This window comes from Macrosteles quadrilineatus, unplaced genomic scaffold (genome assembly GCF_028750875.1).
Source record: "Macrosteles quadrilineatus isolate MER2022 unplaced genomic scaffold, UCM_ALF_1.0 Scaffold_9__3_contigs__length_116548681, whole genome shotgun sequence".
NCBI lineage: Eukaryota > Metazoa > Arthropoda > Insecta > Hemiptera > Cicadellidae > Macrosteles > Macrosteles quadrilineatus.
Genome location: NW_026542602.1, coordinates 32,013,215 through 32,037,527, shown reverse-complemented (window position 1 = coordinate 32,037,527; position 24,313 = coordinate 32,013,215). Strand labels below are relative to the sequence as shown.

Here is a 24,313-nt window from a genome sequence, read left to right as displayed (position 1 = left end):
CTTCGCATCCAGCTCTTCACCAGTCAACTCAACCTTTCTCGTTTACTTTGCACAAGATGGCCAACCTACAACAACAACAACAACAACAACAACAGTGGACAAGTGATATTGAAGACTCTGACCTACACCAAGCATGCATCGAAGCAGAAGAGCAGGAGCGAAAACGAAAGGAAAAAAAACTACTTCAACTGCTAGAGGAGGAGAAAGAGATTCGACGCAAATTTGATCGTGTTTGGTGCGCTCAGCCTCGAGACAACATCGAATGGGCCGAGCACAATGCAGACATGGCAAGATGGAAAGAGCTCCATAATACAATAGAGGAGTTGAAGAAGTAAACATCCAAGTACACAAGCGTCGCCGAACTACACAAAACGGCCTTTATAAAGGCCACCAATAAACTCATTCGTTTTACACTTTAGCAGACGCTCACTCTAGATACGTACGTTCGCACATGTTTTCCTTATTAATTGTAATAGTATGTAAGTTATTGTCATCCCTCATGTTTTATACAAATAAACAATAAACAAAACAAGGAAGCTATCCTACACTACAAGTGTAGAATAGCTTCCTTTTTTTAAAACACAAACCTATGACCTTGAAAACCATATGATCACCCTCATACACCCCCCCCCCCCCCAATTACACATCACCTATGACGTCACAAAGTGACGTAGCACCGGAAGCAACCATTTCCGCCTGATGGGCTTTAAACTCAATTAATTCACCCCACCTGCCCTGACAGGTGGTGTGATAGGAGTGACCTTAGGCTACTACTTATCCAATATAATATTATAAATGTTTTGGTTACGACGATTGTATTCTAGCCACACTGCACACTTCAGTCATAAGACGGAAACGAATAACCATTTCCTGTCCTCATAACCGATAACGTTATTTTCTCGTGCGGTCTTAAAACTTGAAAGTGATAAAGTTTTCTCATTGTGCCTACCATAACCAGAATATTATAGTTCATTAATTGTTTTGAACTAAAAACAGTGATCATGTTGCTTTCAAACTTGTAGACGATTTCAAATTAAGGATTTGAAATGTAAAGGAAATATAATGTGCATTTTTGCACAAGATACCGGTACCTATATAATTACTTATGAAAACACTTTAGTGTTTTTTTAAGGAACCCCTCGTTAATATATCAATAATATATCAAGTGGTTTGAACTATTATGGCATATATTTGGCATATATAAACAATAATGAGTTCCAATCAACAAGTTAACATGCTACTTCGATTAGTAAACCTTCATTCCATTTTTTCATAATCAGCAAGTTTGGTTTGGTTAGGTTAGGTTATAATAGTTAGTTTAATTCCATCCCTCAAACAAGTTTTGCTCATCATGCCCTCCCCCTGGCCGATTTTTCCACCCCCATACCTGCCGAACCGTGGAACCGGTCACTGATACCTGGCTGGCATTCGCAACCGACAAGCCCCAGGATGTAAAATGTCCCTCGTCAAAGTGTTTAGGCTATTGGAACTCAGCCCTGCACTCTTTCTTAAAATTAGTTGTAGATTTGCATGAGATTATGATTTGAATATTAATTTACATAAAAACACTGAATATCTATGGATTTCTGGTAAAAGACATATAATAAAGCACCAAAGTTTTGTAGCTTTTCTAATGTTAAGAGACTGACAATATTTCTGGGCGTATGTTTGGAAACTAGGATACGATCGATTACGAGCATATAATATAAATCTATACCATAGCTAAATTGTAATAGTAAAAAACTACAATAGCTCTTTATGTAAAATAATTGATAAAGAAATTATTAACTATGCAGTTTTACAATATAAAAGTAAATTGTATTTTTAATTAGTGGTTGAGTTAGTCTCGTTCATAGTTTGAATTTAATATGTTCAACAAACTAAATACCGCAAAACAAATTTCTGTAAAATAATATCTCTTGCATGCTTAAATTAAATGGAATTACTATTTAATGTAAAAATAAATAATTGAAGTGAAAAATAAAATATATATTTACAAAGGATTACGTTTTAATATTGTAAATATTTTAGTAAGTATCATTCAAATATCAACGTAAACGAATCTAACATTAACTTAATTTACAAATTCATCGGGGTAAGACGGTGGCTGTAGGTATATTTAGTGTTAAAACGCCAGAGTTGGCATCACTGGATACTCTGGTTGCTGGGCAACCCTGGTTCAGTGGGTGTTGTGACAGCGTGAGTGTTGGTATCACTGAATTGTCTGCTATCATACGGCATATGGACATCGGCTGCATACAAATTCTTCCCTGTTTACATAGTAAGTTCCAATTTTGACGAGTGGTATAAATAGCGTAGGTTAACTTTATAAATGTCTTTTGAAAAAACTAACTGTCATACTTTTATTATTTACTCAGTATAACAAGTATGGTTGCGTAAATTATATTTTTAACTTAAGCATAATCATGTGGGTATTAATTTATTTTTATTTACTGTTTTTGCTGAATTTGGTTTAACGAGTAACAATACATTAACAAATGCAGTTTTTGAAACGGTCTACTTCACATAGTGATATATATCTGTCTATACTGATTTCGAAATTTCAAAGTACCTATTCTACCATCGGTAAAATGTTCCAAACAAATAACACCGTACACTATCTTATCTTATATTTTAGCAGATATACAGAACGTTTTTCTCAACTGAATGTTAAACACTTATTTACAAACGTTCTATTAAAATTAAACACAGCCTTTATGTATCATTATTGGTATCACGCAAGTACAGGATTGTAAAGTATTAGTATTGTGTCGTGAACAAAGCGTTGAAGTTTATTATTCCTCCCAAAATGAACACCTGAGGACCGAGAAATTTAGAAAATATATAAACTTTTCTAAAACATAAATTAGGTCGCAGCCATATTGATTTGTTATATTTGGTATATTACCCTCAATGTTAATTTGCCGACTAACAAGGTACTCCAACCAAAGGTCTTATTAGAGCTGAATGCCCTCAAACGTCTCTGAACCAGTCGTACTTCTGTATTGTGTAATTCATATCGAACGTTTCCATTGTGAGAGAATAAGTTTCCTCAGTAATCATAACGTTTAATGATTGCCTCAATAATTTCATACTTGGTTGACATTTTTGGAAGCAGCTTCTATGATATTGTCAATGTGTATACATAAAAAGAAATTATGAATATTTCGCTTGTGAATAAGAAAAAATCCTACAACGTTAATATTTTATGGTTGAGGGAGTTTTTTTCTATAAAAATTTAAAATCTGTAAAACAAAATCTCCTGAACCACGAAGATGCGAACAATTAATTCTGAAAATCCTTATCAATCCTGCCTTTAGTCTCGATAACTATTCTGGAAAGTAAATATGGACGAATTCACAGAACTCCGTGTTTTTTTCAAATGCTTTTTCATCAAACAATTTGAAAGTAATTGGCTTTCTACCTGTCAACACTTTTCAATTCAGAGCCCTAACTTTAAGCCAATCCTATGATAAACGTTTTGTTGTCAACGATGAAACCAGCTATTCCGATATACACCAATATACATGGAGTAATTAGTATACTAATGTAGTTTAGTCTGTTCCCTAAAAAATAGGCAATAAACCCAAATAGTGTATGAAAATGTGCAAAGGAAAAATACTGCTAAATACGGTCAAATTCTTCATGTAAAATGTAGTAGATTGGTCAGTAGATACACGTCAACATGTAAAATTAAATCATCAGTTATTATATTGAGTAAAAATAAAAATCTCTTGTTTATATAGGCCTAGTTTCATCAAATGTGGATTCGATAATTGCAACATTTCTCTGCAAAAAAAATTATGAGTACTAGATCCGATAAAAACTGGGTAATTGTAATTGTGGGTTGTTGTCTTGTTATATACTTTTAAAATCAGTTACAAAAATGTTCTATGTGTTTGGTTTTACTCTGTACAACATTACTGACAATTACTTGCGAGAAAGTGTATGAAGTTTGACCTTTCTCGCGAGATGAGCTTTTATCGTAGAGCACGAGAAAGTAGGCATTGGGGAATTGGAATTCTTTATCGCGCCACTTCATACATATTTATGTAATCATTTGTTTCTGTGGTACCAAACTGTACCGTATATAGAATATACTTATAGTAATATACCTAATAACAATATAACGCTACGGTATACTGTACGAGATTTAAAAATATACTAGCAGCAACACACATGACGGATACAAAAGTTAATTAAGCAAGTGTTTCATTAATATTATTTTACAACACTCTTGATAATATACACAGATATTTTTTTTAGTATAGAGTATAATTAATAATGTATAAACTGAAATAAACTGGCCCTAACACATTCAGAGAAATGTGTAATTTTATTTCTTAACTATCTTTGGGCTCCTGAAGTTTTATCTGAAGCTTGCTGATATTTGTATATGTGATGTAAAGATAATGACTGTAATTTGTTCAATTAAATAACTTATAACGCATTACTGAACCAACCTTTACATTATAATACACATGTGTAAAGTATTAAATCATATTTTTTGTTAGACTTTTGCATTTAGTACTGACAATTTGCTGTTTTATATTCGAAATAGTAGGTAGTTAGAAGATTTACCAAAAATTGTCATTCACTGTCACATAGAGCCAAAATGTATGGTAAAAACTATTATTTGGAAGTGTAAATAATTTGTTTGTCACGGTTGAAATTTATATTCGCTGTCTAAATTTTGGCTTTACACCACATTATACACGGTATTTTAAAACAATACTATGAAAATACATTCTGATTACTTTAGTAAAGTTGGTTGTTTTAATAAATCTTTGTTTTTTTATTAAGTGTAAAGCAGTTAATTTTGATTGATTTTCGTAGCATTACAATAACACAACCCAAACTTCACTTTTCCATTAAGTCAACTATAGGCTTATTTTCATAATATCACAGATTATAGACAACACAATGCATCTATTATACTCTACTACTACTCATTACTACTCTACTACGATTATACTCTTAGTTACCCACTTAACCTATTTATTTTCACCAGCTTTTATTAAACCTGGATGCAGATTAAAATCAATTTTGAAATTAATCAAATTATTTTAAGTAGAAGACAATAAAACTGGATTAGGTTTAATTTGCTTAAAATCTTGTTTACATCTCCTAAGCCTTAGATTAACGGAAGACTAGGAAAACCCAGAAATTATCTAATTCAAACCAACGTTTCGAGTAATCAAAGAGCAATTTAATTAAAGGAGAAGAAACAACAAAAGAAGGAGTGTGGCCTAACTAGTTTACCATCCCAAGCGGATAAAACAATTGGTTCTACTGTTGCTTGTGGCTTACAGAATCCCACAGAACACACTACCATTGTCTGATAACACAGAGAGTAACGGAAACTTTTATCAATATGGTGTTGCTATGTCACCCACACAGAGATAACTATGATAAATGTGTAGATGTGGTAAGCTGGTGGCAAATGCAAGGTTAAAAGAGGCCGCCAATCTCTTTAAAAAAGATACCTGCTTGTAAATCCACAGAGTTTATTTAGCAACTAGTTTTTTTCACCGAAGCGGTTGTCGTCGTCAACCTTAATTAGCATTAGCAGCTATTTAATAAGTTATTTTAACTTGCTTTGTTTAATCTTTGGTAAATGAGAGGTTAACTAAACATAGTTTTCACCGGTTCGATCTTCAGAAAAAGTCTGAAGTCTTTTGATGGTTCGAAACTGGTTCCAACTGTGCTTGATAATCAGGATTTTACCAATATTACAATACCTTTGTTTGAGGGGCGTTTAGTCTAAATCAAGCTAAGAGTTATTTATTATTGTTATTGTTAATTTCATGTTCTTTGTTATTTCATAGAGCATTAAATATTCTAGCAAGAGGAGCCCAGCATACTATCCTGCCGTAATTTTTTAAAACCGCTGAGGCCAGGAATAATTCCCACGTTGAAGAGCAGGACAAAGAATCAATTCTTTTACATACAGTATACACATATTTTATATATAAATAAGTCTAATCATGTGCATTTAGAAAGACCACTTGGTTTTCCAATACCCAGGATGTTTAACGCAAAACAGTTAGATATATTATCACATATTAATTCTGGTTTAAGCTCTAACATTCATTTGGTTTACGAAACAATACCAAAAAAAAATGTATAAATCAACCATACTCTTTTTCATAGTAGCTTGAATTAAAATTTTTGGATGGCCCTTTGATGATTGATTTTGTTTTGTAACAACAAATGGCTGACGTTTCAGTTTTCAAACAACATTGTAAAGCTTTTGCTATCCTATGCTTCTTTTGACCAATTTCCTACAAAGAAAATATAAACTTTCCCTGTTTACGAGTTTAACATTGAGACTATCTATTGCCAATAGATACACTCAGTAATACTTACAAAACGTTGTTGCAAACAACGCTATGAAAAAGATTAAATACTGTTAGTAAATTAAATTTGGTTTTTCATATGGCGAGAAAGTCAGTACCCTACCGAGATGTCTAAAAAATATTCCTAAAATTCTAGATAGTATTTATAAAATTACCACATACCAAAGAGTTTATAACTTCCAATACAAAATGTTATTTTCATGTTATTGATATGTGTTAGGTTAACCAATAAAAAAAAAAACTTTCCTGGTATAGTTTCGTAAGCGTTACCACAAACACTATTTCGAAGTCGTAGATAAATGAATTTATTATTCATATCTATCTGAAATTCAACTGTATAACTAATTAATTTAACTTCATGTTGACAGCATGAAACACACAATTAATTTAAATACTAAACATGTCTGAAAGGTATTTACATGCTCGGTAAATTTTATTTTAAGAATTAGTTTTTCCCTTCACAAAGTCAGGCAATTGCTGTTGATTGAGATTGTATGTTTAAAGTAGAATTTGGCAGAATTTTTATCAAACTACTATAAGCAAAAGTCATAACCTATGAAATATTAACCATAAGTTTAACCATAAACATATTCAACAGAACCGTTTGAATGATTGTGTTCATTCACGTGAAATACTTATAAATAGGTGCAACGTATTTTATACGATTTCACATTCAATCATTAATTGTATCTTATAGCACGTCAAAAATTATCACTTGACAGATAACCACAATTGAATAAATTTAAAATTAAAAAAAACCTCTTTGAAAATTCCATTGTAAAATAATATGGCATATATGTGAAACTCTAAAACCAAATCCAGGCAAAACTGTTAAACGCAGAACTAATTACACCATTCGTTTAGAGTTCAAAGTAATTATTAAATATCACCGTTCCGAGAATTCATCGGCGATATCCACTACCACGTGACATACTTGACATGATCTTTACGTGACACAGCTTGAAATACAAACTAGAGTTGACTCTGGCAGTAATTAAACTACATTGTAATCATAATGGCTGTGATTTTCAGATCTTTGAAGTTTCTGATGGTTTTTTCGCCCTCCAACAAAACTAGAATTCGGGATCAAATATTAGCAGTGCTATCACTACAACAGGTGGATACTTTAAATTTCTTAAATAGATACAAGTCGTATAAATCTAAACCCGTACTGTTAATTTTATAATAAGCACAACGTGGCTTGTTCCAACGATAATATTCTCGGCTTATATATATTAAATGTGTACGTTAAAATTTTTTTTCAAAGATTAAATTTTAAAACTCGGCAATATTGTACGGACTGTATAAATAATCACGCAGCTATCTGGTCAACCTTCCATAGCAAAGTTCTGGACATTGCCTGGTTTAGGTTAATTAATTATACTCTTGAGCCAAGCTGCCCGAAAGTTAGCTTGGTGAATCCTTTGCTATGCTTTAACAATGATGAAACGAAGTTATGCCAGAACTTATCTGTCTAATTGTATTTATTGTTTGAGATTTATTTAAAGTTAATATTTACAGTTTGATAATCACTGACATTTTAAGTATTTGTTGTTTTACCGTTTGTATTAATTTGCTGGCTACATAACAGTGTCGGATCACGTTTAACCTCACTCGGGTTTTTTCCATTCCATAACATAATCAAAATCTGCTCATAAAGTATGATTACATGAATTCGTTATAAATTTAGATTCCTACTTTAGTCCCTTACAATGATAAGTTAAAAATATAAAACAATATGATCCACAAAATATGCATTTGACTAATTATTTAGTCATAATCGGCGCTTCATTAGTTATTTAAAATGACACCTTAAAGTCGACCCAGTTATGAAACGTAATTAGTCTTACAATAACTTGAGGAATGTTTTAAATTTTAATTGGAATTACTAACGGCTTAAGTAGTGGATACATAGGGCTGCTGAGGAGTGACGTCACAAGAGCCATGTGGTGCTTAATTGACGGTTAAGCATCTGGTGGTAATGGTGCGTGACCTAGCACGTGGTGTGGTGGGTTACGGCATGGTGACGTCATGGTGATGTCATGCTGACGTGTGACAGCTAGGTGGATCGATATTTTCAAGGTTATTGTTGTGGTTTGAAAAAAAATCAGCATATCTGTAAAGGGATAAGTACCGATATGCTGATTTTTAATTCTTTATTGAAAAAACAAAATTTACATACAAGGATTATAATTGTTTTGAAAACTTAAACCTAATACAGATCTAAACTAAACACTTGGATCATAGAAGTTATAGGAGGTCTACTACAGTAACAACAGTTGTCAAATTGTCATCCACACATGTCGCAAGCGAAACAGTGTTTGCATTGGTAAGAAGAGTAAATTACGATTTTTTTGTCCATGCATATTATACACTCAAAGTTTGCTTCTTTTATTGGAAACATAGTAGGAATTTTGTTAAATTTGAGAAATTAGCTATATATACGACATAAAACTGTTGGAGATAACTATTTGTACATGTTACCTTTGCAATGTTTGCGATATAATTTGTTGTTAATGAGATGTTGTCTTTAGCTAGTTCCACTACAGACTAATGAGAGACCCATCATACACATTCTTTTATGCTGTTTATGATTGCTATCTGGTATACAGCAAACATTCGCAATTGAAATATTTCCACTTTTGTCTTTGCATTTTATAAGATCGTCAAGTGAAAAGTTTGTTATTATGTACATATTACGAAAAGTGTTTGGATTTTGGTTTGCAATGTTTCTGTGAGAAAACTTATTAAAAACCACTATTTTATTATGTCACCATTATAAACATAAATTCAGAACTAAACTAAAATATCACTTTAATCCTGCAAGGTGTATCAGCTATTTAACTGGTATGGAAAAGTAATGTACACAGTGTTTCTACTTCTTCGTGAACAGTTGGCGGTACATGCGGGCAGAGCATTGTTCCACTAATTACAACCATGTGCCACATTTGCAACATAGGGCTAGTACCTTATATTTCTAAGACTTGTTTATTCATTCAAATCGTTATGTTTTTGAATGATTTTTAAAATAACAAACATTTGGTATATTGCACATTGCTTAATGTTAGACGTACAAACGATCAAGCTATATAAAAACAAATTCCCCACTCTTTACCCTATAATTTACTATTTATTTAAAGCAAATGTTGACTCTCATTAAATACTCTTGGTTGTATTGTAATCCAACGTATTTCTGTTTATCGTTTGTCCTTTTGTGAAACTGTTTGAATGTTTTTTAATTGCTAGTTGTAGTACAGAAAACTATTCAATTTAACTAATTTCACTGTTAAATATGTACAAATGTTAGGTAAGCTTTCTTTCACCGTCTTCTAGTCTTTCTAATATATCTATCACTTCATTGCTGAACATGAATCTTTTTACACTGTATGATATTATATAAGCATCGGTTTATGACCTAGCACGTGACCTAGGACATGGTGTAGTGGGTTATGTCATGGTGGCGTGTCAGAGCTAGGGTGGATCGATATTTTCAAGGTCGTTGTTTGGGTTTAAAAAAAATCAGCATATCGGTAGTGGGATGAATACCGATATGCTGATTTTTGTTAATTCTTTATTGAAAATTTAAAATACACACAATATAAGGAATATAGCTGTTTTAAAAACTTAAACCTAATACAGATCTAAACTAAAAACACTTGGATCATAGAAATTATAGGAGCTCTACAGTAACAACAGTTATCGAATCTCCATCCGCATATGTCACAAGCGAAACAGTGTTTGCATGGCAAGAAGAGTAGATTACGATTTTTGTTCATGCATATTATACACTCGATGTTTGATTCTTCTATCGGTGGGGGTACAGCAATGTTGTTTGTTGGAATCCTTTTCTTTTGTAGGGCGTTTCTTTCGGTTCTGGATCTCATTTCGTTGACGAAATCTTGTCCTTTGTGTACCAATACGAACGGACACTTGGGAAACCATTTCGCGTGTTCTTCCCAAGGATCATCGATATCTTGCCAATGGTGTAGTCCACCACCGCAGTAAAAACAAATCGTTTGGTCCTTTTTTCCTGCGTAGAAGAATCCTGCTTCAGCGAGTTCGATTCTACATTCGCTAACAAAACTTCTCGTTCGGGCGTGTATGTACGAGTTGATCCTATCATTTTCTTTTGAATATTCAGGATGTTTTATACACCACGACATGTTACTTCGAGCTCCGATGAGAGTAAAGTGGATAGTAGTAGGTCTCGCATCGTCCTTTTATGCGGTAGGTACCTTATTTTCGTGGAATGAAAACCAGCTTCTGATTGGTTGATTACAGCAGACGTTGCAATGTTCAAGGTCATCCAAAGTAAATTTTAAAAAACAACATATCGGTATTGAAACAAAATACCGATACGATCTAGCTTTTATTTTTCCCATATTTATTTCAAACATTTAGATAAACATATTTACAATAAACATTATTTTGACTACGCTAAATTATTACATTTGCAAAAACTAAACCTAAGATACAAATCAAATGAAGGTGAGGTGTAATGAAGAGGGTTCCCGATGATGGTGGTGTAGAATGCTCCTGTTTTGACTTGTGGTCAGGTCGTAAATTTATGGAGTTATTTCGTACTGAAGGAGTAGATTGATTGTGTTTAGTCTCGTTGCAAAGATTAGGTGTAATGGTGTAGACTTCTGATTGTAGCGGTGGGGTAGAGCACTCCTCGTCGTAGTCAGACCCGTTGTAATCACTAAAGTTCATAAATGGTAAATATTGTCCATGCTCCTTTAAGAATATCCCCCTCGTTTGTTGATGTTCAAATATTAAATTCCAATCTAAATGATCTTTGTAGTTTTCGATAAAACTTTCAGAAAGGTTTTGATATTTACAAATTTCCTTCCAACAGCAGTTGTTGAAAGTAGGAATCATCTCTACGAGTATTTCTTCTGAGAACCGTTGTCTTTTTAAAACGTGAAACCAATTCACCCTGTGAAAGTACATCCTCAACATTTCTATAGTGAAAATGTAGTGCAAAGAAAGAAGTTCCCAGTCCATAAACGTGTCGAAACGTTGCACAAAACTATCGGATAACACTCCGTGAGGAAATCGAGGTTCTTGCGAGATTAAACTCCAAGCACTCACGTTGGTACCCATCGTGTTATCGTGAACCTTAGAGTGTGCAAACTGAACGCTGGAATACTGTGGCAACCCTTTTATGTGATTGTAACAAACTTAGGTGTAGTGATGTTTGCAGATTTAAATTTGAAAATTTAAACCTAGAGATATTTTTTTGTTATTCAGATGATCTGGTTTCATATGGTTTGAGAACCAAAGCTAGCTCATTAAGTAAACGTGTGATGTTACTTCTGTTTAAGCCAATGCTACAACAAACACAAGTATCGGGACCACAAGTTGCATCATCGTTTGACCATGGACATTCCTTATAATGCTCACCATATTTGGACTTTGTTTTTGCTGACAAACCATGCCTATCTATTTTTCTCTGGATTTCAATAATGTTTTTGATTATTCTTTCGAACTTCAGTACAGCTTCTAAATTCCAACTCACCAACCCTAGTGCAGGATGTGTTAAAACTCGATACAATTCGTTGTTCATGATGGGTTTCCTTTAGCTGGTTCTACTTCAGACTGATGAGCGACCGATGTTACACCCCCCTTTTATGTTGTAAAGTTCAAGGTCATCCAAATTTGTTAAAAAAAAACAGCATATCGGTATCAAAACAAATACCGATATGCTGTTTTTTTACTCTTTATTTATTTATTAAATCTTTTACAAAAGTACATTCTACAAACAGAACTTAAATCTAAGGACGTTGTGACATATGAAGAGATAATTCTGTAGAGTTGTTTCCGCTTGACCCACGAGACACCAGGTACAGGGATCCGGGTTCGATGCTTCTCAGATCTTCATTTTGTAGTAGATGTACAAATCGTTTAGGTAGAAATACTTGAAACTTCGGTTCATCCCCCGAAGTAAATGGTGCATCACTTAAAGAAACCACGATGGCATCCCCGATGGAAGTGTCAATCTTCTTGATATTGTGAATTGTATAATGTTTGTTTTCTTTTAGTTCTGAACACTTTTTAGTAAGTAAACAGTTTGATTTGGACTGTGCGTTGAATTGATCAACAAACGTTTGTAGGAAATGTGAACTCATGATTTATTTAGTTCGTCGTTGTTGCTAGCTTGGAGTCTAGAGTAATACTCATGCATTGTCAAGGTTTGCTCTTCGTATTTATACCCATCGCTACCCCCACCACTCCTCATTGGCTCCAAAAAAGCTGCTAATCGGTATACATTTTTCAATGCGCACTGTGATTGTGTATGTTGTTTGTTTTTTACTAGTCGACATATATTTTCCAACTTGGGAGATTCGAAATTCTTATCCAATATCACGTCGTAAACTTGCCGAGTCGTATATGCTTGTATCCAATTACGTTTTTCTAATCCTCTTGTGTATACAGTTGTAAACTCATTACAAAAATGATACATAATATTTTCGAGACTCTTGTAGTTTGTAAACCCTTCACACCAATCGATACTATGGAAGTATCTCGTAGTCCATTTATTGGTTCTTTTCGTTTTACTGTTGAGATTATTAAATGCGAATGGAGGTTCAAATAGAAATGGAAAGACAATTCCTGTATTTAAATCTAGGAATACTAGTTCCTTTATGATATATTCATTTTTGTTTCCTCGAAAAGCTTGAAATTCCACTACACAAGGTTTTTCTTGAATCTCTTCAACTCTGTCAGCGAAGGAAATCTTCCTCTCCATATCGTTTTAAGATAACAACTGGTTTCCACACCACGGTAGATCCCTTTTTTATAGATCAGGCCGTACAGTTGTCAGCGCGTTGGTGTATATTTAACGTGGGCACCTTCCCCCCAGTAGGCCTACCCCACGTGATGTTAACATATTTGCTGTCCTGTTTACATCGGCTACAGCTTATCTGTTGTTTCCTTTTTTATTTCTTCTATTTTTCTCCGTCTTGCAAATTCATTACACCTTTAACATCACTCGTCTGTTCTGCTACTGTTGAAATTGTTTCGTGGTTTTCCTCCGTCACTTGTTCCTCCGTTACACTCACAGAACTAGATCCTTCTATCTTTTCTTCGTCGATGTTTTCCCTCTGTTCCAACGCGTTAACTTGTCTCCACATTTCCACCTCTTCTGGTATCCGGTTGAATATCGATGTATCCACAGGTCCATGCAATATCTGAACGTCGGGTTGTTTTTCCATCGTTTCCACTAAGTAATCTTTCACGACAGGGGAAGAAAAAACTAGCTGCCTCATGTATCTTGTTATCGATGATGTAGAACAACTCAATAAATAAAATTCAGAATTGGTAAGTAAAATTCTTTCATCGTGTTTGGTTAGCTCCCTAAATCTAACTTGCTGCTCCCCTCGCTGTTTAACAACATCTATCTCGATGTCGCAGTCTGAGAGCCTGATTGCAGTTTTTCTTCCAAACAGATTGTTCTCCAAATAACATTCTATCAAATGCAAATGTTTAATAAACGATTCCCAAGCATTTTCCGAAAACAACAAAGTTTTAGCACCATGGTTCAATAGCACTGTTGGAGAATAATCCAACGGTTTGTACATACCGATAGATATAATTTTTGTCATACATCTTGAAACTGGATATGATATACGAAGAAATACTTCTATCAACTTGTGTAGTGGCATTTCCTCTTCTTGTTTCCTCTTCCTTTTTCCGATTACCTTCGTTACGATGTTGGTGTTTACATCATTTTCTGTACGTGATTCTTCTTCGTTAAAAGATAAAAATTCAGATACTGCTTCTTTACATTGGTTTTTGTTTTTTTCATCTTTTAATAACATTGTTGTTGTTGTATCCGTTGCACACTGCGATGATCCCATCTTTGAAAGCGATGTTTTCCGTACTGAGAGTATGGATAAACTGAAGCTTTCCGATTACTCTGAGTTTTATTTATACCCTCCCGCAACGAGTGTTTCCATCTACAACACTACTTTTACAATTCCTTTTAGAGGTGTGTATGTTACAGTCTTATCATGCAGAATCAAACAATAAGCGGATATTCCTTCGTTTGTATTTTCATTCAACTCCAATTACAACTTTATATCCACGCTTGAAGATTTTACAGATTAATTTTGTTTGGAACAATCTATAACCACGACTGGAGCTTTTGAGACACCTAATTTGTTAGAGATCTTCTTCACTATCCACCACTACGGTCTTAAATTTTGATAGATTTTTTCTTTGTTCACCATCATACAAAGGTGTGATATAGCGTTTTTCCTCATTCCAAACAAACTTTGACCCCCTGTGTGTTATAAGCTTTCCACCAACTCGATATACGTGTGTGCGAAACTTGTAATCTCCACCACGATATGTTGCAAATCCACTCATACTTGTAGCTTTTGCTATTACTACAGGTTTTGAAGGACTATTTACAACCAAATCAAATTCAACATCACCACATTTAAATATATCTTTTTCGAAATCATATGTCAACGTTTGACTGACAGTGCTTACATCATCTTTGTTAATACCTTTGGCTACATGAGTAATTCTTTTATTTTTACCATCGTAGCAACATCCTTCTGGAGGAAAAACAGCTTCCTTGACTTCTTTTACTGTTAACTTAAGGTCATTATTGGAGGATTTCAAGTTTTCAGTTAATGTTGAAAAACCATTACTCATTTCCTGCAGTTTTTCCAACTTTTTATTTAGGTCACTAAGTCTTTCTTCCAATCCTTTCAATTCCAGTTTATTAATATAGTAACGGGTTAAATAACCTCTTGTTACTGCTTGACGTGCGGTTTCAGGATCCGACGAAACCCTAAACCGTTTAGTATCTTCATCGTCATAATCTTCGTATTCATCTTCCAAATCTTTTCTTTCTCGTTTTTGGGTGTACAGAGAGTGGCCAAACTTATCAATAATGTGATGTTTTATCATTGGAGATGTTTACTGTAGAGTATATGTAAACCAAATAAGTATAATCCGAGAACCTAGCAATACTTATACTCCAATAAAAATATTGGACAGATAAGAATGATTTTTCTACTTAAGCTATTTTTAATAAGTGTTTACTTGATCTTGTTCAAATGAAGACAAACTGTTATTCTCTCGTTTCTAAAATCAACTAGTCTGTTATCTTGATCCATAATTTTGAGCGTAATATTACTAATTGTCTGGGTTGTTAATGGCAAGTAAATGACAGGATTAGGTATTTCAACTAGTTTATAGCCGGGTGGTACAGCAGGAAAGAATTGATAAATCACATGAGATTGTTCGTTGTTTAGATATGAGCCTGTCGTTACATTACAAATAACTCTTATTGTGTTTACCTTAAAAATGTCTACAATGTTTTCAGAATAATAACTGATTCCGGGTTTAGCTACAATATTTCCAAATCCTAAAAGTTTTCCAATTGAATTAGGCATAGAAAAATCTACTTCCACAGTACATTTGATCATTGATTGTAAAGTATTGTTGTTAGTTCCTAGTTGAATGTAGTATTTCTTTTCCTTTGTTGTTATTTTGTGAAACTTCTCTTGTATGTAATCTCTTATATCCTGCACCTCATATGCACCTTTTGGAATATTAATCACTTTATCACCATCAAAATGAAATTGGTTGTTTGTTTCATCAACGTTTGGTATTGAGTTGTACGATTCAAAACTAAGAAGACCTATTTCATATTCATCAATATTTCCTATTTCAATAGGTGGGAAATAATTTACGGAGAGCACTGAGCTCCTACCTGAAAGTGTCAGTGTCTTGGACATAACTGATGACTAATAAGCATAACAATATTTATTTATAGATGGCTAGTGCTTTTACTAAAAAAAATGAAACATAAATTACCACAGATCAACATATCATCTAGTGGTTGTTGTCTATTATAATTATAAAATACGTTCTTGACTGGTTTAAAGTATTTAGAAATATTTTCGAAGTTCCTTTGAAGTTACTGATAATTCTGCTGCTTTTTCTCAAATACTACCATTACTAGAGTAATTTACAAGTTTCCAAGCTTTCTTAGCGAGTAGTTTGTCTGCAATTGATCTGTCTAAAGATTTTAAAAACTCTGAATACGTGATATCGTGTTGTTTGCACGCTTAATTTACGTTATTTTCCCTATATAGATGTTTTGAAAGCTTTGTTCCAGAACCATACTATTTGGTATTCTCTGGTGAAATTCAATTCCACAGGTAGCAAAATCAATAGCTTTAATAACTATGATCCAAACGGTTTGGTCTAAACAGAAAAGTGATGTTGCTTCCCCCTTCCTCTCTTGAAGGTATCACGATTACTAATGGGGAGGGGGGGGGGGTTTACATTCAACATTGTTATTTATAGCAAACAATGAGTGCACTCTACAATAGTTTTAATATTGTTTATTAACTTGGACTATATACATGCTGTTATTTTTACAACATTTCTCAATTTTAAACAATTATCCTCCGATTACGTAGTTTATCAACTAAAGCTACTCATTCGTTTTCCAAAAAAGTATGATCGGCTTCCATAGCTTCATGTATTAATCGCATTAAGTTAATTAATTTGTTTGCATTGTTGTATTATATATTATGTTAGTGTTAGAAGACTCTTTTTAAATAATCCTTCTCCAGAACGAGTTAAAGTCCGGTATCCTCTTTTCTTTTTTCTTCTATAAATTGGATCAATATCGACTTATTACATTGTTCTTCGTTTAACTCTTCTGACTTCTGATGTAAACATTCCAGATATGATATTTGTGTATTTTACAGATCTATTCCTAAGTATTGATAAATTTGAGTTATATGCTTTTTCTGTGAAGGTTTGTTCTACTACAGATATTCTTAAACAAAACTAAAAGACGAAAACAGATTTTATCGGAAATAGCCGAAACAATTATAATAAAGATTTAGTATGTTGTAGCTACCCTTTAAATTCTGAACAAAATAGTAGAACCTTTGATTATATGGGGTGTTTTTTTTAAGTGTGCCACCATTGGGATCTCAGTAACTAATGATTCTACAGCAAACTTTAAATGCGAAAGATTCCCTTGTTTTTAAAGACATTCAAAAATTATTTAATAATATTTTTAGTAAATGGTCACCATTTTCCAATATGGCGGTCAACTTTGAAATTTCTTATAGGACACCCCCCTATATTTTATCATGTCTTCGGATAGAACATGCAATTTAAAAACTTTATCATCATTGACATTTTTTCGATAAACCCACTTGTTTAGGAGTTAAAGCCTATGGAACAATAACTTCCGATGTACATTTTACATCATGTAGCTCCTAAACAAGTAGGTTTGTAGCGAAAATGCGAAGTGTAAGTAAGTCAAATAAGTCCTAAAACTGCACCCACATTCCATAAAGACCATAAAAAACGTTAAAAATATTCATTCTATTATTTCAAAAATGGCGACCATTTTTTGCAAAATGGTGACAAACTTGAAAAGTGGAAAACTGTGTATATTTTATGGTCTTATGTATTTTATGTATAGCATTAACTAATGTTATATGGTCAATGGTAGAACATCCATTCCTGTAACAATTACGGTCCATAAACTATTGTAACTTAAATTATTATTTTCCTATAAAACTACATGAAATAAAAACAAAAAATGGATTTGATAAAAACCGTTTATGTTTGAATTACTACATTTGTGATCCTTATGGTATTTAAACAACATGGTGCAACTCCAACATAGTCGCTAGATGTCGATGTAATCGGTAGCAAAACGTATGTATATTTAAAAGAATAACTTATACAAACTGTTGACATTTTGTTTTTAAGACGCAAGAACTACAAAATGATCTATTCTCCACTCTGTATTTTTTTTAGTCTAGTGTTTTCATAAAATTTATTCAGACGGTTTCGAAAGCAATAAAACGAAAACTATAATATTAGTCAATGTAAATAGTTCAATTTATTGGTAAAAACTGTTTCGGCCTAATTAGGCCTCATCAGGTGGAGATAGACAAACAGCTTAAATATATAAATTGTAAACTGTGTAAATATTGGAAGTTTACAATTTAACATTTAACAGCTGTAAAATGTCACTCACACGACAGTTTTTTTTTTGTTTTTTTTTTTGTGTTTTTTGTGTTTTTTTTAATGTAATTGCGAACATAAACCAACAAATTATCTATTACCCGCTCTGCGTTCTTTTCGCTTTAACTTTAGTATCAGTTTTAATCATCATCTACAGTTAAGGATAACACTCCTATGAGTCCAGCATTGACAGTATCGATCATAAAAGTTTGGTATTCCATTAAATCCTCTCGGAGAGACGCATTATATATTCGATCTTCGAATATCGGGGATAATGTTTCTTCACTAAAAATGCCAAATCGAAATATGCATCCAAAAAAAGGAGAACCATGGACTGCCAGGTCAAAGAAACTCTCACATACACCATCCATATTGTAAATCATCTTGTTGATCTGCATTGTAGGTGTAGGTGCCAAAGGGAGAATGATATCATACAGTTTAAGCTGTGCTTTTATACGTAACAGTGGAAGAGAAGGGGGTTGAGAGGAAAATGGGGGGGGGGGATTAATAGGTATATATGCTATGCAATTGGACGCAACAAGTTTTGCAACGTTTGATGATTTTTAATGCGTTTTACCACAGCTTTAAACTGTTTTAAAATATTTTTTCATTCCCGTATACGTACATTTTATTTGTAATTCAAAAATGGTGTGGTTTAAATAAATATTGTATAAGAAATGAACAACTAAATTTTTTAGGTTCTAATTCCATTTCTATCATCACTCAAAGAATACAAAACCAATACTTGCTAAGCATTTTTACTGCCATGTCAAAAGTAAAAACCCAAATCTTTAATTAAAATACCATCCTATAAAAAAATATCGGTTAAACGTTAATCCAGTATAATGATTCAATGCTTCACTAGAATTGTGATGTCAGTTAACAAAACCTGTATGACAATTATTAGTTATAACATCTTTTAATTAGATGACATACATCTGTCATTAGACCTTAAATGGTGAATGTAGTTTGGATTACTTAAATGTTATTTGTTCCTTTACTACATAAATAGATTCTAGGTCAAGAGTAGATTACTGGTCAAAATAGATTCAAACCAGACTAAAAAAATGTTGACCGAATGAGGTGAATCCATAACACGAACCACGGTGTTCCATCATTCGGTTAAATTTGCACTTACTTTTGCTGCATTAGCCTTACTTTTAACATGGGTATACAAATTATAAATGCTGCAGCAGCAAATGATTATTACTGTTAAAACAGCAAAAGAAAGTTCGACCAATGTCTCTTAATAATTAATTAAAAAATTGGTTAGTTTTTAAGTTACCTCTCTTAATACAAAATTTAAATAAGAATAGCAAACTCTTTCTGCAATATTGAAACACTCCTGATGTTAGTAAAAATTAATAAAAACAAATTTAAATGTTTCTTAAAAAATAGAAAAAATAAGATAAAATATATATGATTAGTCAACTTTTATAGATTAATTTATTGGTAAAAACTGTTTCGGCCTTTTTGGGCCTCTTCAGGCGGAGATAGACAAACAGCTTAAATATATAAATTGTAAACTGCGTAAAATATTGGAAGTTTACAATTTAACATTTAACAGCTGTAAAATGTCACTCACACGACAGTTTTTTTTTTGTTTTTTTTGTTTTTTCTACTTCTTTTACATTTTTATACATTTTAAATATTTCATTCTAGTTTCTTGAATTGATTGGCAATCACTATTCAAATTTGAACTTATTATCATTTTTGTCATATTTAAATAATTTGTTTAATAGTTCGTTTGGTTCAGATGTTCTTAATGACTTCGGAAGCTTAATCCATACAGTTTTTTCTGCCGATTGAAATTTTGCATTACCATTTGCGTCGTAATTGACCAATTTATAGATAAAATTTTTATTTAGCTTGTGCAGCTTCTTTACTTTTTTCTGACTGTTATTTACAGCATTGTTTTGTGGAGTACTTGAAAGACTTGTTTGTATCATTGTTAATTTTTTTTCAATTTCATTAATCTTCTTTTTCAAATCTTCATTATTGTTTTTAGTTCGAAGCAAATGCTCAACTTTTGACTCCAATTCTTGAGAATGAGTCTGAATGTTTCTTAAGTTTTCATCAATTTTGCTATAATTTGTTTTAGGTTTTTTCTCTTCTTCTTTTTTTGTGTGTATGGTACAGAATTCTCCTCTCGTCCAAGTTTGGCATCTTTCACCTTTCTTAGGTTTTTTCACATAGATGTATTTACAAAGATTTTTTGTTGGTTGAGGGGAAATTACAATAATTTTTCTTTTTTCTTCTACCGGTTTGTCTTTTTTTGAAATTTCATTTGCTTTTTCTTTACCCCTTTCATTTGTGGATTTAACGTCATCTTCATCTTCAGAAGATGATGATAAAACGAACTCGTTACTTGTAAATTTAGATTTTTTTTTGTCTGATGGTTTTTCTTCTTCTATAGTTACTGCTTCCTCAACAATAATATCAAGTAAATTTTGCACTGATGTGCTAGTTTCTACATCACTAACTTCTAAATCTTCTTCTAATTGAGTTTTCTTCTTTTTAGGAATTGATTCTTCAGCTTGTTCTTGTAGCCTCTTCATTGGTGCTAATACTGGCCTGGGCAATGTTCTTTTTCTAAGGCATGGGTCTTCATCCATTTTTATCGAAACGGAACGCTCTGAAACACAGCACACAATGACAAGAGAGCTACCTATGCTGTGTTATATATGATTCCCTCACTTCCCCCACCCTCAACACAAAGGGTTTTTATAAAATGTAAGGATTAAAACTCACATATTTCAGAAATCATTGTTTATCAAAACATTAGAATTAACTTAACTTATTAACTTATGTAATAGTTTAGTTTATCATTATTTGTTTCTTTTGTCTATAAAATGAATCTAGGTCAAGGTCACTCCAGACTTAAAAAAATAAAACCCGAATGAGGTGGATCCGTAACACAAACCACCGTGTTCCTCATTCGGGTTAAAAGTATTCTTACTTTTGCTGATTTTAACTTTATTTTAAATGATAGTATAATAAACAAATGGTGCACCAGAAAATGTTAATTAACAGCAAAAGAAAGATTACTCAGTGCCCCTAAAAGACTAATATAATTTACTGTAACAGTCGTTTAGTTTTTATTAAATTAGGTAATTTAACTTTATTATATTCGATTTGGATATATAATGTTTTGATAATAGTAATTAAGTTATATCCAAAAGCATAAATGACTAGTATAAATTATATCAAAGAACGCGCATTTGTAAAATAATCCTGATGTTTTTTTATTTGAGAAATTTAAAATCTGTATTTTGTATTTCTAATTTTAGGGTTTTAGACAAGGATTAACACTGTTTCATTCAAAAATAATTTTACTTTTGATGTGAGTTGGAACTATTCATGTTTCAAAGATCACAGTTAACGTACAAACTGCTAGAGCTATGTTTCCACAGAATATTTGCCCACATGAATTATTGTTTTACTTTTTAATTTTGTTAAACAATTTCAAAGATATGTTAGTATTTCTCTATGTTGATAAACCACTGGTCACTAAAAATCGCTAAGGATTTTTTTTAGATCCGCTGGGTTTTAGACAAGGATTAACACTGTTTTACTTTTTAATTTTGTTAAACAATTTCAAAGATATGTTAGTATTTCTCCATGTTGATAAACCACTGGTCACTTAAAATCGCTAAGGATTTTTTTTTTTTAGATCCGCTGGGTTTTAGACAAGGATTAACACTGTTTCATTCAAAAATAATTCTACTTTTGATGTGAGTTGGAACTATTCATGTTTCAAAGATCACAGTTAACGTACAAACTGCTAGAGCTACGTTTCCACAGAATATTTCTCACATGAATTATTGTTTTACTTTTTAATTTTGTTAAACAATTTCAAAGATATGTTAGTATTTCTCCATGTTGATAAACCACTGGTCACTTAAAATCGCTAAGGATTTTTTTTAGATCCGCTGGGTTTTAGACAAGGATTAACACTGTTTTACTTTTTAATTTTGTTAAACAATTTCAAAGATATGTTAGTGTTTCACCATGTTGATAAACCACTGGTCACTTAAAATCGCTAAGGATTTTTTTAGATCCGCTGGGTTTTAGACAAGGATTAACACTGTTTCATTCAAAAATAATTCTACTTTTGATGTGAGTTGGAACTATTCATGTTTCAAAGATCACAGTTAACGTACAAACTGCTAGAGCTACGTTTCCACAGAATATTTCTCACATGAATTATTGTTTTACTTTTTAATTTTGTTAAACAATTTCAAAGATATGTTAGTATTTCTCCATGTTGATAAACCACTGGTCACTTAAAATCGCTAAGGATTTTTTTAGATCCGCTGGGTTTTAGACAAGGATTAACACTGTTTTACTTTTTAATTTTGTTAAACAATTTCAAAGATATGTTAGTGTTTCACCATGTTGATAAACCACTGGTCACTTAAAATCGCTAAGGATTTTTTTAGATCCGCTGGGTTTTAGACAAGGATTAACACTGTTTTACTTTTTAATTTTGTTAAACAATTTCAAAGATATGTTAGTGTTTCACCATGTTGATAAACCACTGGTCACTAAAAATCGCTAAGGATTTTTTTAGATCCGCTGGGTTTTAGACAAGGATTAACACTGTTTTACTTTTTAATTTTGTTAAACAATTTCAAAGATATGTTAGTGTTTCACCATGTTGATAAACCACTGGTCACTTAAAATCGCTAAGGATTTTTTAGATCCGCTGGGTTTTAGACAAGGATTAACACTGTTTTACTTTTTAATTTTGTTAAACAATTTCATAGATATGTTAGTGTTTCACCATGTTGATAAACCACTGGTCACTTAAAATCGCTAAGGATTTTTTTAGATCCGCTGGGTTTTAGACAAGGATTAACACTGTTTTACTTTTTAATTTAGTTAAACAATTTCAAAGATATGTTAGTATTTCTCCATGTTGATAAACCACTGGTCACTTAAAATCGCTAAGGATTTTTTTAGATCCGCTGGGTTTTAGACAAGGATTAACACTGTTTCATTCAAAAATAATTTAACTTTTGATATGAGTTGAAACTATTCATGTTTCAAAGATCATAGGTCATGTACAAGCTGCTAGAGCTACGTTTCCGCAAAATATTTTCCACATGAATTATAACATCCCTATGCTTTGAATTCTAAAGTTTAAATATTACTTAAACAATTGACATAACAAAAGTACTAATACTAAATAAACTATTAGAAAACCTCATATGCTAAATTAATGTTTGTAAAACATCTTAATAACATTTATAAACTAAACATAGCTTACTTAACTTAATATTACCCATACGATTATTTGTTAGTACTAGCTACCCAAGCACATGCTATCTACAATGCAACATGCAGCTAAGTGTACATTTAGATTTTGCGATCCTCCTTTAATGCTCCTGGTAGGGGGAGGGACTTCACCTCAACCAATCAGGATCCAGTGTTTGATAATTATATATTTGTTTCACTATGAACGGTTATATTTTCGCAAATTTCAATTGTAAGACTTGATGAAACTAAACAAATTTTTGTTTGATAGCAATTTAGTTATAAATTCATTTAAAGCATTCTAATTTTTCCATGGGTTGAAGTCCAATCTATCACTATTATTTGTTAATATACGTAAACTTTTAAGATAGAATGGCTTCGTGTACAATTCCATTATTTAAATTTAGAACCTAGCCATAAATATTTTACGATTAAACTTAACAGGTAAATAGTAAGTAAGTATTACAATGTTGGTCAGACATTGCAATAATTCTTACATTTTACACAGTTCACCTTTTGATGTTCGACCTCAACTATCAAACGATGAACTGTGTAACAATGATGGCTTGCGCAGTCTCTTTATAGACAGTAGGCGTGGTTTTACTAATTAATGCGAGGGGCACTTCAGTGCGCAGGGTCACCCTATTGGTGTGGGCGTGGTCTACTCAACC

At 32.5% G+C, this 24,313-nt stretch overlaps 1 protein-coding gene across 1 annotated transcript in view; it reads left to right on the top strand.

Moving 5' to 3' along the window:
• Positions 1–2,166: 2,166 nt before the first annotated feature.
• Positions 2,167–24,313, top strand: part of LOC129002114 (uncharacterized) — a 47,411-nt gene continuing 25,264 nt past the window's right edge. The window contains exon 1 of the mRNA XM_054429688.1: positions 2,167–2,281. The gene's annotated coding sequence lies outside the window, so the exon portion shown is untranslated. The remainder of the gene's footprint in view (positions 2,282–24,313) is intronic.